The 16,191-nt window shown below is 43.3% G+C and overlaps 1 long non-coding RNA gene across 2 annotated transcripts in view; it reads left to right on the forward strand.

The window, feature by feature from the left end:
- The first annotated feature begins 15,495 nt into the window (after positions 1-15,495).
- The window catches only part of LOC146036696 (uncharacterized), a 33,637-nt gene continuing 32,941 nt past the window's right edge, over positions 15,496-16,191 (forward strand). The window contains exons 1-2 of one of the 2 annotated variants that reach the window (XR_014460933.1): positions 15,496-15,579; positions 16,002-16,104. This is a non-coding gene — a long non-coding RNA (uncharacterized LOC146036696). The remainder of the gene's footprint in view (positions 15,580-16,001; positions 16,105-16,191) is intronic. The other variant, XR_014460934.1, reaches the window with a different exon arrangement.

Consider the following 16,191-nt stretch of genomic DNA (forward strand, 5'->3'; position numbering starts at 1 on the left):
TTGTTTCTTAAAAAACCCATTCCTCTCGGAAATACATATATTATAAAAGAAACATTTTCTTGCTCTTAGTAAACGGCAACAGAGTGATGTTTAAACATTTGAGGAAAAATTCTTCATTAATCCGATCACATCGCTCCTGTCGACTTGTACAGCGACAATTCCGCCATATAAGAGACAGACGCGGCTCTGCGAAATTGAGCCATTAATTAAAACTTATCAGCGCTCGTCTTTGAACCATGAGCAGAAAAGAAAAAGATATAAAATTTAATATACAGCATACAGATAAGTGAATATGTTCTTATTAGCTTATTGTATTACACATAATTATAATAAGCTGATGTCGACATGGTTGAAAAGGAGACAGATATGTGTATTTTCAGGTTAAAAATGGTGTAATCTCCATCCCCTCATTTAAACCAATCGGGATACAGGGTCTGTGACCATTGAATGATGGGGGAGGTTCCCTGAGATGGAGGAGGCGTATTCCGTGAAAAATACACGTGTGGTCCGTTCGGCCAGCTTCTTACCGCGTACGGACGGAGTTGGCGATCCGTATGGAAGGCGGGGTTTCGCGCGCACGGTCCTGGCCGCATATTCGGATCCGGCCGCACCGATCAGAATAAGGGCCCATGTTTTTTATTTCTGTAGTGTTCTAGTATGCATATTTTTAAACTTTTTAGTTTTTCCTACATACATTTTTCCACATTTGCATGACAGTAAATACACCACAAAAATTTAAAAATTGTTGTGGTGTATTTACTGTCATGCAAATGTGGAAAAATGTATGTAGGAAAAACTAAAATAAGTTTAAAAATATGCATACTAGAACACTACAGAAATATTAAAAATGGTGTGGAGAACCATAGTGTTCCCAGACATTTTAAACATTGTCAAGGGAGTAACCTGAAAGATTTGCAGTTTATGGGTTTGGAACATGTCATACTGGACAGTAGAGGGGGCAATAGGGAATTGCAATTGTTGAAAAGAGAATCTTTTTGGATATTTGCTATGAAAACTTTGTATCCCGATTGGTCTAAATGAGGAGATGGAGATTGCACCATTTTTAACCTTAAAATACACATATCTGTCTATTTTTCAACCATGTCGAAACGCGTTGAGTCGACCAATGATGCAATACTCTTGACCCCTCGCCATCCCCTCCCTCCATCTCCCCCTTTCCCTTTGATCTGGTGTATAATTATATATCTTTTGTATGTATTCGTAAAACCATCATGTTGTATTTTAATTTTGTCTATTCTGCTGCCAAAGTACTACTCTACTAATTATTAAACCATCAAGCAATGTAGTTGGTCCAATGCATTTCGTCATGTTGTTGACTTCATCAGGGGCAAAAGGGTACATCAGTTGTATAAGATGACCAAACTGCAAATCATAATTCAAACATATAAATACATTATACTGTATACATACTGTATAAGAGCATATAGGAGGATCAAGCATGAATAGGAGATGGGTAGGTATGTAGGCAAAGAGGGAATGTTGGATAGAAAACCAGGGAGAATTGGGCACATACCAAAATTCTTATATGGAATGGGATTCCTCAGAAGGATATGGTGGTCCTACACACAGAGGCGTAGGGAGGGCAGAGCCACCGGAGCTCCTGCTCCGGGCGCCGATTGGTGGAATGGCGCCACCGGCCCGCCCCCCCTCCGCAAATTATACCTTCACACAAGTATGCCGGGTAGGGCAGTGTGCGCCGGCGGCTGCCCTGCCCTACCCGGCGCCTGCCTCCGTCCTGCCCTGCTCGCACGGCCCCTGCCGCCAAGCATCACGGACGGTGAGGCCGGGCGGCGGGCTGAATCCTCTGCTCTAAATTGCTGCTGCTGCTGCCCGGTCCGGCTTCCGGGCAGCGCAGCGTAGCAGCACCAAAGACTGACTCCTCCCAGCCTCACCCCCTCCTCCCTGGCTACAGCAGCGTCATCAGCCTCAAGAGCTGGCTGTAGTTAGCCGCCCTGGAGTAGGAGAAGTTTTGCTGCTGCCGCCCTGTTACTCCTTACCTTCAATAAGGTAATTAATGTAGTTAAAAATAGAAATAAACATAATAAACTTTGGGGTTTTTGGGATTCGTGGGGGGGGGGGAGGAGGGAGGGAGGGAGAGAGTGAATCTCTCTGGCTTCTGCTGCCACCCCGGCCATGCTGTGTGCTGTATTTATCTTTGTTCTTTATCTATATTTATAGCGCAGCAGATTCCGTTACAGCGTCTTATATAGCGCAGCAGATTCCGTTACAGCGTCTTATATAGCGCAGCAGATTCCATTACAGTGTCTTATATAGCGCAGCAGATTCCGTTACAGCGTAGCAGATTCCGTTACAGCGTCTTATATAGCGCAGCAGATTCCGTTACAGTGTCTTATATAGCGCAGCAGATTCCGTTACAGCGTAGCAGATTCCGTTACAGCGTCTTATATAGCGCAGCAGATTCCGTTACAGCGTCTTATATAGCGCAGCAGATTCCGTTACAGGGTCTTATATAGCACAGCAGATTCCATTACAGTGTCTTATATAGCGCAGCAGATTCCATTACAGTGTGTTATATAGCGCAGCAGATTCCGTTACAGCATCTTATAGAGCGCAGCATATTCCGTTACAGCGTCTTATATAGCGCAGCAGATTCCGTTACAGCGTCTAATATAGCGCAGCAGATTCCGTTACAGCGTCTTATATAGCGCAGCAGATTCCGTTACAGTGTCTTATATAGCGCAGCAGATTCCGTTAGAGTGTCTTATATAGCGCAGCAGATTCCGTTACAGCGTCTTATATAGCGCAGCAGATTCCGTTACAGCGTCTTATATAGTGTCTTATTTTTTACGTTTTTTCTTTTCAAATGTAACATGCCAACATATGTTAGCCACGCCCCCAATTCATTACCAGGGGGGGGCGACAAAATATGTCCTTGCTCCGGGCACCATAGCACCTAGCTACACCGCTGCCTACACACAATAATCCTTTGGATAATATTGGTAAGTGGAACTGGTAACAGTTTGAGAGATGTTCTATAATAGGTTCAATATGGTTCTTAATAGAACATCAATTTCAAAAGTTTCGTTAAAATTCGTTATAGTCTTTTACATACCACCTTCAGTTTAAATTATATTGTTCAGATTGGTGAAGCTGGGCGCAGTGGCTTAACTATAGCGCCGCAGACCCCGCGATGTCGATGGCGGGGAGGCGCTGAATAAGTGTGGGCACCGGGCGCCATTGTTATGCACCCCTACCCCCCGGCACGCTGCCCGTAGCTGGGCAGCGTGAAGCAACAGCGCCGCAGTGTCCGGGAACTGAAGCCCTGAGAGCGGACACTGTGGACGGAGACAGTGGCGGCTGAGGCCGCTCATTGGCTGAGAGAGAGCACACACTCAGCCAATCAGTGGCCTATCTTTTGAATTGTCAAACTCTGCTGCCTCTGTCCGTCCGCAGTGTCCGTTCTCAGCGCTTCAGTTCCCAGACACTGCGGACACCGCACCAGGTCCCCCCGGCACCCTTCTGTTCTGTTCCGCCACCACACCCACTGGTACGGGGTACCACCTTGCCTCCCCCTGCCACCCTTGTATATCTGTACCAGCCATGGTGGGGGGGGGGGCATAATTTTCCCGGCGTGGGGCACATTATTTCTTGTTACGCCACTGGCTGGGCGCTAAGAGGTTCATCAGCAATCAGCAATAATATCTATTGATAAGAAAATTTGAAACCTCCAATTTACTTAACAAAAAATCAAAACAAAGATGCCAAACATCTATCGAAGCAAATAGTGACTTAGTCTAGGGCTGCAAAGTATAGATAAGTTCATAGAGATATATCCACAGAATTCAGAATAAGTAACAAACCTTAGGTAGTACATAGACTTTCTATGTGTGTGTGTGTATATGTGTCAAACTGTATCACACTATTGTCTTTCCCTTTCTCTTTTTTCTTTTGGGTAAAAAAAAATTCATCTAAAGAAAAAATTGTGACCAGCACTCACAGGATACTGTGATATTTCTTCCTGTATATATTGTACTGATTTATGGTAAGGTGAAACAATATTTTCACTAGTATCCCTCAAGCGAGGGTCAGTGCAAAAGGTCTATCTATTTGTTTATAAAACCATATGGAATCTGTGGACATGGCACATACCCCCACAGCGGTGAAAAAATGGAGGAGTGTCTTGCCTCCTGTTAAGCCACACCCCTCACACACCCTTATGTTTTTTTGCTACTTTATGCCGTGCGCAAATCCATTATCTCTAGTCTGGGACCATCCATTAGCATATTTCTAGATTCACCTATGATCCTAATTTCTCTACATCCCTAAATCTAAATGTTACAATTTTCACATGCAACTCCATCTTTCCTGTAAACCCAGGCACAATTGTGCAAACATAGGTACTGTATGTCACATTCCCCAAAAAAAACTTGCACTTTGGTTTTCAAATGTTTAAAATGTTTTCGTTTACTTGTTTTGTTTTATTGATATAGGTAGAGTATCCCTTGTCCAATATCCATTATCTAAATTATTCTGAAAACCATAGTTTCGAAAATGTACTTTTTTTTTGTTGCTAAAAACCTACTGGGGACATCTGTAACTGGCGCTACTGGGGACATCTGTAACTGGTGCTACTGGGGACATCTGTAACTGGCGCTACTGGAGGCATCTGTAACTGGAGCTACTGGGGACATCTGTAACTGGAGCTACTGGGGACATCTGTAACTGGAGCTACTGGGGACATCTGTAACTGGCGCTACTGGGGACATCTGTAACTGGAGCTATTGGGGACATCTGTAACTGGAGCTACTGGGGACATCTGTAACTAGAGCTACTGGGGACATCTGTAACTGGAGCTACTGGGGACATCTGTAACTGGTGCTACTGGGGACATCTGTAACTGGCGCTACTGGAGGCATCTGTAACTGGCGCTACTGGGGACATCTGTAACTGTGCTACTGGGGACATCTGTAACTGGCGCTACTGGGGACATCTGTAACTGGTGCTACTGGGGACATCTGTAACTGGAGCTACTGGGGACATCTGTAACTAGAGCTACTGGGGACATCTGTAACTGGAGCTACTGGGGACATCTTTAACTAGAGCTACTGGGGACATTTGTAACTGGTGCTACTGGGGACATCTGTAACTGGATCTACTGGGGACAACTGTAACTGGAGCTACTGGGGACATCTGTAACTGGCGCTACTGGGGATATCTGTAACTGGTGCTACTGGAGGCATCTGTAACTGGAGCTACTGGGGACATCTGTAACTGGCGCTACTGGGGACATCTGTAACTGGTGCTACTGGGGACATCTGTAACTGGAGCTACTGGGGACATCTGTAACTGGAGCTACTGGGGACATCTGTAACTGGTGCTACTGGGGACATCTGTAACTGGCGCTACTGGGGACATCTGTAACTGGTGCTACTGGGGACATCTGTAACTGGCACTACTGAGGAAATTCTATGTAACTGGCACTAAATATGTGCAAGAAGATGATTGCTTGGCAATTAAATTCAATGTCTGAGAGTACACAAACTTTGTTTCATGTTTTAATATCTTGTTTCGCGCACGAATAAAATATATTTGTTTGTATTTCATGTGTTTGATGTATTTATACAGCATAAATGCAAGATACCTCAAGATACATCACTGACATATATAATTATTCCGAAATACAGAAAAATCCATTATTCAAAATTCTTCTGGTCCCGAGCATTTGGGATAAGGGATACTCAACCTGTATGTTTAGAAAACCCTACAAACACTTTATTTTTTTATTCTTTTTGTGTGACATTGTTATATGGAGCTAGATTGAGTCACAGAGACTGACTTGTTTTCTGAAACAACATAAGTATTTAATTTTTAATATGTTTAGAGAAATAGCTGAAGAATTGTTTGTATAGCAGCAAAGCACCTGGAGGGAGAATTCAAACAACTACTTTGTACAGGAAATAGATGTTTTGTTAGCTTGTCAATTTCAGATCATACAATTCTTATAAGGCAAACCACACACTGAGAAATGTGCTGGTATTTAGGCGTGGATCTAATGTCTTATTTAATCTGTTATATATACTCTGTATTCTTGAGCCACCACAATATTATTTCTTGGTAACCTGGGTGTCAGTCAACAACAAGATTATTAGAAGTCCTGGCTGCTTCTATTGGATTAATCTTTACTTCTAGGGTTCCTCCATCACATATAACCCGATAAAATTGTTTCGGGATTTTTTGCTCTCCCTTGAAAATCCAGAATAATTGCACATCCTCGTTTTTGCAGAACATTAACATCTCCTAGTATTATAGAGATTTCAAATATTTGACATGACTAAAATGAAGTATTTTTAATTCCGAATCTTAACTACTTATAAAAATCTAACATGCAAAGTGTTTAAATAGATTATGTCAGTGGGATTTCAGTTGTGGAAATGCTGCCATGTTTGTGTCGGTTTGAAATTCCAACTGTGCCTCTAGGTATCCAACTCTCTCTTACCAGCCTGTAACATGACAGGTAGGAGCTGATTGACTGGTTGATTACCACTCTCCACTTTATCACTTTTTGCAGCTTGATACATCTGACCCTAAGTTGGCCATACATTAGAAAAATGCCCGGTCCGAATGCACAGTTTTGATGGCTTGTACGATGCATTTTGTGTGTTTTTAGTGCACACCGTGAAGTCTTTAATTACAGTTACCATCCAATGTGTGGTCTCGCGGGTCGTGAGGTGGATCCTGTGATCTTATGTGCTGCACACATGATCTGAAGATGCTACTAATGACAGGTATGCTGGCCGGGGTGTGGAGTCCAATTTACGGGGAGCGCAGTCCGACAGGTGTGGTATGGGGTCCGATGTGCGGTGGGCAAGGACCAGTGTGCGGAGAGCGGGGTCCAGTGTGCGGCAGGCTGGGTACGGCAGTCGGTTAAGTAAGCTCTCCCGGGGAGTTGCCAGGGGGGCTCAAGGGAAATTGTAGGATCTGGATCAGATGCTGGTCATCCTGATCTATTATCAAGTCAAGCAGAGGGGAAAAAACAGAGGGAGAACCAAAGGCCCTATACACAGGGCCGCCTTGTTTGAGGCACAAGTCGGACCTGATTTCCCTTGTACTTCCCCGGTAGATCTTTGGGAGTCCTTCATCCGACTTCGCCCTTTATTTATTTTTTACATGCGATATATTGCATGCAATTTATCATATGAAACTGTAGCCATGTCACATCTATTGAGGTCTGCATCTGAGGTTGTAAACAAATGAGGGATTAATACACTGGTTTATCCTCTTCTCCAACTGCCTACCAAGTATGCTATTTATTTCACCTGTCAAAGAGAACAAATCTTTTAACTTAGAGTGAGTCCATTTTCTGTATTAATGTAAATAAACGCTTGTTCCCAGTGAAACTGTCAGTGGAAGTGGTCTCCTGCAGGCACACTTTGCAGGCAAATTCTGACATTAATAGATGAACCCCATACGTCAAAGAAATCTGTTTCAGATCAGGCCAACATCCCTAATAATGTAGTATATTTTTAGTGTCTAGAACTGTATACGCCAACTGAAATAATTTCATTGGTGTCAGCATTCCAGATTTAACTGTTACGGGGTTCAATTACCTTGTGGTGAGATCCCGATTCAATCAATAAGGAGCGAATCGCACGGCAAGCAAAACGCATTCTATTTTAACTATATAGTACAGCTATAATACAGATCTGTACTAGAGCTGTACTATATAGTCTTGTCTGCACACTCTGTTTTTCTATTACTCACAGACTACATGGAAGTGTGCATTGGGATCGAATCGGCGACGAATGCGGCTGAAAACCGTTCAATTTCGATTCGAGTTTTCAAACAGAAAAATAGACTACATCAAACCATGTGTACACCTTATTAAAAACAAGGGAATAGAAGTATAATAATGGCTCTGAGGGTTTTAAAAGAAATAGCATTGATGTTGATTGTATATATGCTAATGTTAACTAAGCATGTGTTCTGTCATTTTGGGAGCACTGTTTCTATGGAGTAAATGTATGAAAAGAGAGCTAGCAAATAATATCCTACATACAAAGGGGTAGTTCTTAGGGCGGGATGTATTAATATACATCGCTGCCCTTTGCTTGCCAGCTGCCGCGATGCTACCGCATATGTACTAACATATGCGGCTAGCATCGGGTTGCGGTGACGGAGACCCCCGCGATACCTGTGATGTGGTCTGCGGGGGTCTCCGTCACATCCTGGCGGCTTTCAGTGTTCCCCTGCGTCTCCTCCTCCCCCTGCAGCCGGAAGTCCCCCCGGCTGTGACACCTGCTGGGGGAGGAGGAGATCAGAGGAGGACGGGAGGGGGGGCGCGGACGGCGGGCGGCGATAGAAGCCCATAGGCTTCTATAGGGTATCGCCAGGCGAAGACGGGGCGGACGGGTATTGGTACATAGAAAAATGCGGTAAAACCCCCGTTTTACCATATTTTCCCTTTAGTACATCCCGCCATTAGTACCAGCATATACAGAGCTATACTGAGTGACTCTTTCAGCTGCAGTTTCAGTTCGACATTAATGACTATTAAAAAAAAAAAATTCCCCCACCAAATTTTGAAAATGATTTTGGGGAATATTCAATTAGTGTCAGATCAATTCCAACATTATTTTGATGGAATGGATCCGACACTACTTATTCAATGCAGCGGCCAAATCCAAATGTCGGATTTGGCCGCTGATTGATGCTTTCCCGGGACCGGATGAGCGTGTCAGCGAGAGGTGGTGGTATGCGTACATGGGGACGGTAGTAAGCTACCGGGAGGTGGCGGGAGTGGGGCAGGGCCGGGTGACCTGCCCTCACCTTCCCTGCCTCAACTCGACATCATTTCCTGTCAGATTGAGATTGCCAGAAACGGGGCCAAAACCTGTCGGATTTGCCCACGTTTCTGGCAAAAGGAGATGGATCCGCGGGTATTACACTAATCCACCTGGTATTGAGCCAGTATTGAATAGGTCGGAACCCCTTCTGAACGAAATCAGTTGTAAACTGCCGTACTTCCGACAAGACGGCAGTTTTGACTGCAATTAAATAAATACCTATATATGCAATAAACGTCACAACAGTAATTAAAGATTCGTCATTTGCTCAGATTCAGTCATGGTCATCCAACAGCACAAGATTTATCAGGGGTTTAAGAGAACCTCACCCACAGTCAAATTTGAAACCACTTGATTCTCTTTAAAGCTCACAGGTTAGGTTCAAAATCCCAATGGATCCCAGTAGGTATTTTAATCCTACCCCTAGCCTGCTGTCGGATACTGGCCACATCCCATAACTCATAAGGTTTAGTAGTTCCAATATGTATGATGTTTCAGAATTTGTGGACAAAGACATTGGGCCAAATGTAATAGGGTTCGTGTCTTAGAAAGTGAGAGATTTTTGGAGAGTTTTCAATCTTTTTTTAAAGTGGCAATCCTTTACATGGCAAAATCAACCTGCTTTCTCACTGTAAATGATTGCCGCTTTAAAAAAAACTCTCCCAGAATCTCTCACTTTCTGATTCTCACACCCTATTCCATTTGGCCCCTTATGTATATTATGTATATAGTTGAGCTGTATAGGTTATCCAAGTCCAAATACCAAGCATTGCCGAACTATCCCTCAACCCATCATGTACTGGAGCCCCGCCATGAAACAGAACATGGAGCTGCAGAACACTAATGTAATACAAATACTCCAAATAGTCCATGCATGAAATTTTGATGTAAATTACCTTTTGAGGTTAAGGCCAATGCAAAGTGACAGTCATCCAAAGTATTCAGCCCATGTAAAATAAGCAAACTTAAAAGAAGAGGAGGTCATGGAAAACAAGGCTGTTCTACTTATCCAAACCTTGGTTTGTTTGAGAATCCAGAATCAACAATATGAGAACACCACATGACTCTCTATATAACAAACAGTGGATTTTAAAAACTATGAACGGAGGAAGTTAGGTGCCAAATTACTGCTATTAGTCCTGTTACTTTAATAAAACGGTAAAATAATGAGAAGCGATAACTTGCTCACCCGCCCATGCACGGTTCTCAATTTTCTTTTTAGAACAAAATGTTGTTTTGTAAATACTGTAGTACTTGCTTTTTTTTTTTAAACAGATTATTTTGTTCACAAATATTATTCTATCTTTATCTCCAAATTAGCAACACATTTGTTCATTGTGAATGCAAGCTGCAGTTATTTGTCTTAGCGAGGTTAAATAAACATACAACACACCTAAAAATAATTCCATTTAAATAAAATAAGCACCAATTTGGCCACACTCTAGACCAGTGGTAGCCAACCCTAGTCCTCGAGAGCTACCAACAGTTCACATTTTCCAGACAACCTAGCTGCTGCACAGCTGCACTCATTAATCACTGACACATTTTAAAAGATACACAGATGGAGCTAATTAGCTCACTTGTGATTCTGTGAGGAGACCTGCAAAACATGCACTGTTGGTAGCTCTCGAGGACTAGGGTTGGCTACCCCAGCTCTAGACCAATCATCAGAGAAACCTACTTTTTATAATCACATATGAATGTCGAAATCGTGTCCGCTGAGGTTCCCTTCTTCAGAGCCAAGGGCATAACTACCATAGGTGCAACGGGTGCAGCTTTGGAACAAAAGAAGGTCTTGATAGCGCTGAACTTGTGTGTCCCACGAAATGTGTATTTCTCGTGATATGGAGAATATATAAAAATATATGAAAAAACGTGTTCGAATTTCCAGGAATAAAGAAAAACACTTAGTGGGGGGATTCGTACCCAAACTCACTAATAAGGGGTGTAGTACGAGTGTATAAAGGTATCTTTTTATGGGTCCCCCGTGCAGATGATGATAGATGGAATACCAATGTGGTTGAATGGTGTCCGAAAGTGCGTACCGTACTCACTGTATAGACAGGAGCTTGACGCCTATAAAGGTTTCTTTTGCTGACACAAAATAATGTGAGATATCCAATTGCCAAAATAGGTGCCTACTATACTCACTGTGCGTGTAGGTAGGATAAACACATAGCGTTTTCTTTAAATAAGGCCTGGTCCCTCAGATTCTCATCAACCTCATACCAGAGGTGTATATGCAAAGAGAGGAGGAGGAGGACCGGTCTCAGCAAAAGATTTTATTATTGGTACAACTGAAATGTGGCCAATTGGCCAATAGCCACAAACATATAGTCCAATAAACAAAGTGAAAACACAGTAAAAACAAAGATAAAAGCACTCACTTCTCTGCCAACATGTACAACTACATCTACAATTCAAGGTAGAGAGTGAGTGACCTGGCAGTGATTAAATAGCAATATGGAGAAAACACTTCCGGGTTAATTTGATTTAAAAAAAAAAGTCTCAAAAGGGATATAATAAAGTGCATATACAAGCTCTATTATAGGCGCTTCAGTGGCGACCAAGCTAAAGAGACCTGCTTAAAAACATCTTGTAGTTTACAAGCGTATAATCCAGAGTGCAACGGGTGCAGCTGCTATTAGGCCCAGAGCTGAAGGGGGCCCAGCTTCACTGTATAAGTAATATGTTTTACATACATTCATTTAGCACCATCACTCCCTAAATAGGGGGCCCTTACAAACTTTTGCAATGGGGCTTACGAATAGTTATGCCCCTGCTCATAGCACCAGGTGCCTTCTTCTACTGCTTATGTAAACGGTGTCACCTCTCCTTTGCCTGCACCTCTGTTCCTGATGTCATGTTGGTTTATTTATTTATATTATTTATTAGAAGTTATTTATACAGCGCACACATTTTCTTTACATAGTTGAACATTCACATCTGTCCCTGCCCCAGTGGAGCTTACAATCTATATTCTCCACATGTACACGCACACACATTCCAGGGTTAATTTGTTGGGAGCCAATTAACCTACCAGTATATTTTTGACTGTGGGAGAAGTACCCAGAGGAAACTCATGTAAGTACGGGGAGAATATACATGGCCATGGTGGGAATGGAACCCATGACCTCAGTGCTGTGAGGCAGGATAGCTAACCATTACACCGTCCGTGCTGCTCCATTGGTTGCATACAGTATGTGCCTGCTAATGCTCCCAAAAGGAGTCCTCCAACAATACTGCTCCTTTCCTCAGCCAGTGGTGCACAGGACAGAAATGGCTACGGAGAGAGTGTGGAAGCACTATAGCAGGCATGTCTGAACTATGGCCATCCAGCTGTTGTGAAACTACAAGTCCCATCAAGTCCCATCATGCCTTGCCACAATTGTGCTGTTAGGGAATGCTAAAACTATGACAAGGCATGCTGGGATGTGTAGTTTCACAACAGCTGGGGGACCACAGTTTGGACATGCCTGCACTATAGTGATTTGCATAAACTATTGCATACCCTGACATACGCTGTTGAGCAATTATTTTCTACTGCACACATTGGGCCTGATTCTGACCAGTTCACTAGGCTGCGTACATTCGAAACCTAGCAAACCGGTCAGCACCGCTCCGCCTCTGTGCCACATCGACCTGCCTGAGTTCCTAGGGGAATGCCCAGCGGTTTCATAGGGACATTTCATGGGTGTTCTCCTGCTCCAGCCCTCTGGAGCAAACAGCTCGATGAGTGTGAAACTCACCAAAGCCATACGCTCCCATGGTTTCCACATGTGCTTTAATGCACATGGGCAAACCCTTCCACAATGGTGACAATGGTCTGAATGGACCCCGTTATTCTGGAACCCTACGGTGTATGCACACCACACACAAAGTTGCTGTAGCCATTGGGAGTGTTGGTAATAAGGGATGAGCGTTCCTGACCCATGTATGGGAGGTGGCCTGAAGTGAACACATAAATATCCATCACATGAGCATGTCATGTGACTGCCGCTGGTGTGTTAGAGAAAGAGGGCTGTCTAATTGTCATTGGTGCATGTAATGATAGGCCACTGGCATGCAGGGTCCCAACTCAGACCTGCAAATCTGGGGAACTCCCTGAAAACACTGGGGTGCTGCTCACAAACGTTGGCCGCCTGTCAATCCACTTGCGAATGGTCAGCGATTACATCACTGGCTTTGTTCGTAAGGGGATTCAGTTTGATATTCGGTAGCCCTACAAATAGATCTGAATCGGGTAAATGTCTAGAATTATGGGTAATGCTACTGACTTAAATCAAGGGAGAAGAAAAGTAGGGTTTGCAGATGTGTGCATCTCCGAATCAGGCCTATTGTGTGTCCTCTCCTGATAGAAGTGGGCGTTGATCATGTCATGACATTATTATTGCAGAGGCATTATATTTAACTGACTTTATTTTGCATAAACATGACAGGTCCCCTTTAAGTTTCAGTTCTCCATTTGTAAGAAAAGAAAAGTAGGTCTGGCCTGAAAAGAAGGATGTGGCTTTAGATGTAATGGATGTAGGAAAAGACTGACCGGTCAGAGCGAAAGTTGTTTAGGAAATTAAGGAAACCTATGACATGAAGAAAAATGAAAGGAAGTTCAACATAAAACCATTTATTAAAAAAAATCAAATCAAATATTAAAGAGGATCTAAACACATAAAATAATATGTAATGCAAAATGCATTGCAGAGTATCAGGCTATGATCATAATATCTTCTTACATGACTTGTGGGGACAGTTCAAAGTTTATTTTTTTGCAGTAAAACATTGCTGCCTGCACTCCCGCATCCTGCCGGTGGCTCCTGTTTTAGACATAAATCTTCCTACTGACATACATCATCATACTTTCTTGTGCGTATCCTGACAGGAGAGATAGACAGCATCACATGATCACACACAGGGTTTCCTTATCTGTGCTGGTGTGCACTGATCCATAGTGTGCTGCTGCTGCTGCTATTAAAAGACATGATATTGCTCAGAAGGGCCCCCCCACCATCGCTCACAATACTGCCACCAATAATACTGGGTGTGACATGCTCGATGGTACACTGCACAAAACGCGGTGCTTCCTTCTATAATCTCCTTGATTGTAGTTTTCAAAAGTAGGCACTGAAATCTTGCAAATGAACAGTATAATATACTGTAGCACACCGTTGGTCACATGTGACATATTATTGCTCTTGTACACAATACAACGACCTTTTTGCCATTCCATTCTAGGTAGTGGCATGAAGGTGACATCAAATCAGTCTGACATATCATTTGTTTTGCCATACACACCGCATGATAGTCATCAAATTGCTAGTAATATTCCTAGGTTTGATGTGCAGAACATATTTAGTGATGTATGCAGGGGAGGCTTCAGATGGAGGCGGGGCTGTAGCACAGTTCAAAATTCAAATAAGGGCGGCACACCAACTGCCACCATCTGCTATTCTAAACTGACAATTGGCAGTCCTCTATTTGAATTTTGGACTGTGCTGCAGCCCCTCCTCTGGGGCAGCCACTGGATGTAGGTCATATGATGGTGCGATCGGCCTGATCAGAAGGAATATTGCTCAGTGTGTGCCCAGCTTTAGGCATAAGGGAGCCCTTTGGATCATTAAAATCAAAGAAAACATTGTGTGATTTAGATTGCAATAATAATTTGTAGAACATAAAATATCTCTTCACCAATGATGTGCAGACAGGAGAGGCAGGGGAGGCAGACCCTTAACTTTCATACACCAGAGTTTTGACTGTACAAATGTATAACTTATAAATATCATCTTTGTATTGTTATAATCATTTCTAAAGTCAGATTTCCTCTGGAAATACAGGGAATATCAAGGAGAGAGTTATGAGATCAGCCTCCCATTCCAGCAAAAAAACAAAACAAAACAAAAAAAGCATAAGATGAGACAGTTATCAGATCTGCCTCAATAAGGGGGTGTAGCTTGATGCAGTGTCAGGTGACCTATTCAGGCAGTTCCCCGGCACCCAACCATGAGCCGCCAACGTGCATGAGAATCTGATTATCAAGATATATGAAATGCAGGGGAACGTGCTGGTGAGTGGCTCCTGGGACTGGGCAGGAGAGCACAGGCTTTCTCATTCCCCTCCTGTGGCCAACATACCAACCCGCCACAGAGAGGAAGCAGATAAGTTTTAGCCATACCATGGCACACCCCTGAGGACCACAGTAATTAACCCTTTGAGTGACAAGGGAATTTGTACAAATATGTGTGAAAATTGCCAAGAAAACATTTTAATTCATCATAATGACCTGTAATGTTTACTTTATATAGGAAATAAATATTTTCTTTTTACACAACATTTTTTATTTGAATTTATATAACAAATGTGAGCGACGCTGGTATTTTTAGAGGACATGGTATTTCGCACATCTCTCACAGAGATGTTGGCATTCAAAGGAATAAGCAATTGGAAATTTCCTATTAGCTTAATTAGTTAGTAATTACTGAGCCTCCAAACCTTCTGCATTCAACATCAGGAGCTGGGTCGTATGCCACAGCATTGAGAATGTGTGTGTGTGTGTGTGTGTACGTGTGTGTTTGCAAGGGTGTATGCAGGGGTTAAAATGGGAGGGAAGGGGGTGTAACTGAGTTCCACCACCTCTAATATTAGAGGGAACTACTGTAGTTCCACCTCTACCACAGCCCTGCACAGCATTTCCAACAGAATGCCTGTCCTAGCAGCTTCCTTTTCTAGCACAGTGAATGTAATGTAACGCCATCACAAGGTACTATTGCTGTGGTCATTATGTGTAAGGGGCACCACTACAGTGGGCATTGTGTACTAAGCAACACTACTGCATCCCATACATGGTTGAGGAGTACTACTGTGTAGCATACCATGAACAAGGGACACTACTGAGTGATGTAATGTTAATAAGGGGCACTACTGTGTGTCATAACATACTAATATGTGGTGTAATATTAGGGGGTTTGCATTTGCGCACTGGCCTGGGCTCACCTTATGTGGTATGATGGGGAAAGGGGGGCACTTTAATCCCTGTGTGTATATGAGAGTCTCTGAGTGTGTATGAGTGTGTGTGTGTATGTGACCCCCAATGTGTGTACACCCCCCTCCCTGTGTAATATTGTCCTCCCTGGAGCCAGCCACTGGGGAACTACATCTCTCAGCAGCCCTTGTTTCTCTAAGAGCCACCCAGAAGCCCCAGTGACACCCAGCAGACCCCACCCCAGTGACAGGATGGAGAGAAGACCAGCAGGAGCAGAGGAGACCACCTGAGAGAACCGGGTAGGTAAGAATTTATTAATTTTTACTTTTGCTGTGGGGTTTGCAGTGCTGAAAACCCAGCAAACTTTTTTTTAAATTATTATTGGACACC

The sequence above is a fragment of the Crinia signifera genome, chromosome 9 (assembly GCF_055691185.1).
Source record: "Crinia signifera chromosome 9, ASM5569118v1, whole genome shotgun sequence".
Taxonomy (NCBI): Eukaryota; Metazoa; Chordata; class Amphibia; order Anura; family Myobatrachidae; genus Crinia; species Crinia signifera.